The following is a 1804-nucleotide window of genomic DNA, read 5'->3' as shown; positions in this document are numbered from 1 at the left end:
TGCGGCCGCCTTTCCCCGAAGAGGGGTGGCGGCGCAGCCTGGGTCCTGCCCATCTGGGTGGGGGGCGCGGAAGCTGGAAGGGACTGGGGAACGGGGGGGAGGGGGCAGTTGGTAACGTGGGCGAACCTGCCCCAGGGAAATGAAGTAAGTTCCCGTCTCCTGGGAGGGAACGGGGGAGGACGGATCCGCCCGCGTCTGACTCAAGCCGGGAGAGGAATATCCCCTCGCTCGCTCCAGCCCAGCCCTCTTCCTCCTCCCCCGCCCGGTCCGCTTCGAAGAACCGGCGCGCGGCGGAGGGAGTCGCCCGGCCCCCCTGCCTTCCCCAGAGGCTGGGGTTTCTTTCCGTCCCGACTTCCCTGCCCCCCACTGCTCAGCCCCGCGTCCAGGAATTGCCCGCCTTGGGGAGGGACCGAGGGGCGGAGCGGATGTCACCCCATGGGAAGCGGGCCTGCGGCCAAGCGCCGGGGCAGCCGAGGCCGCCGCCGAGCACGCCGCGCGCACCTGACCGCCGAGGGTGTGAGCCCCGGGCCCCTTGCTCCCCGGGAGCTCCGCTCTGGGGCGCAGCCTGGGGGCGGGCACACACTTGCGCACCCCCTGCCCCCAGGGCCCCCCCTTCCCCGGCCAGTCAGGCACAGGAGGATACCGGGCGCGGTGCCCGGCGTTCCCTCCCTCTGCCCCCTCCGGAGCAGAGGCGCCCGGGTCGCCTCCCTCCGGCTGCAGGGTTACACAACCGCGGCGGCGGCGGCGGCGCCTGCCCTGCAGCAGCGTGGGGCGTGACACTTCACGTGGCCGGGGCTCGGGCCGCAGCGCCGCGAACTGCTACTGAGACCCGGGGGACGTGATGTGCCACCTGGGGTCAGCCATCTCCTGCCAGGAACTTCGGAGGCGCAGTTTGCGCTCTGCACCCAGAGCAGGAGGGAAAAGAGAGACAAGGGGGGAAAAGAAACCCAACTCTCCGCCCATTACAATGAAATCGTAATATTCATCACTCGACACACATTTGTTGAGCCCCCTACCCTGTGCTAGGCGTTGCTAGAGACACTGTGATGAATCAAACACCGATCCTGCCCTTGAACTTGCAGGAACCTCTGGGCAGAGGATAGATTGGGCAATGAGAGGAAGGCAGCCCTGGGAAAGTCATATTAGGGCCGCTGGCGAACAGAGAAAAAAAGAGACGAGAAGTTGTTTTTTTTTTTTTTTTTTTTTTTTTTTTTTTTTTTTTTTTTTTGGTTTTGTTTTATTTTTAATTTAATACTAACCAAGATGCCTGGGTTAGGAGGAGGCGGGGAAAAGCTAACCCACTGCCCCGAGCCTGGGACATTAAGACCTCCTCCAGCTGCCCCTGATTTCTGCAATCTCACTTAGGCCGCCCGAGGCCCCCACCTACCTCCCCCGGAAAAGTCCGGTCTCCGTGACCTTCTAACTCAGCCTGGAGCAGGGAAAACAGCTGAAGCTCCAATCCGGCGAGGTGAGCAGCGCTGATACAGTCAGAGGAGGGAGCCAGTGGAAATTCATGACTAAAATAAAGCCTGGCTGGGGATTTCACTGACCTCCACGCTCCTCTGCCCTGCAAGTTCGGGGAGTCGAGAGATGACTGTAAGCCTTTCCCACCGCGCCTCGGGTCAGTCACCCCGCTGCGGAGTGACCTGGCTGTGGGAAGGACTGAAAAAAAAAATGGGGTCACTGCTGGGACTGGGCGAAGATGAGCCTCGGGTGCAGGCTGGGGGTCAGTCTTAATTGACAGTGTCCTTGACGACCTAGAGAACTGGGATTCACACGTTGACCAAACTGGGAGTGTATTTCC

Source organism: Galeopterus variegatus, unplaced genomic scaffold, assembly GCF_000696425.1.
Source record: "Galeopterus variegatus unplaced genomic scaffold, G_variegatus-3.0.2 Scaffold2692, whole genome shotgun sequence".
Classification (NCBI taxonomy): Eukaryota; Metazoa; Chordata; class Mammalia; order Dermoptera; family Cynocephalidae; genus Galeopterus; species Galeopterus variegatus.
This window is presented reverse-complemented; position numbering follows the sequence as displayed.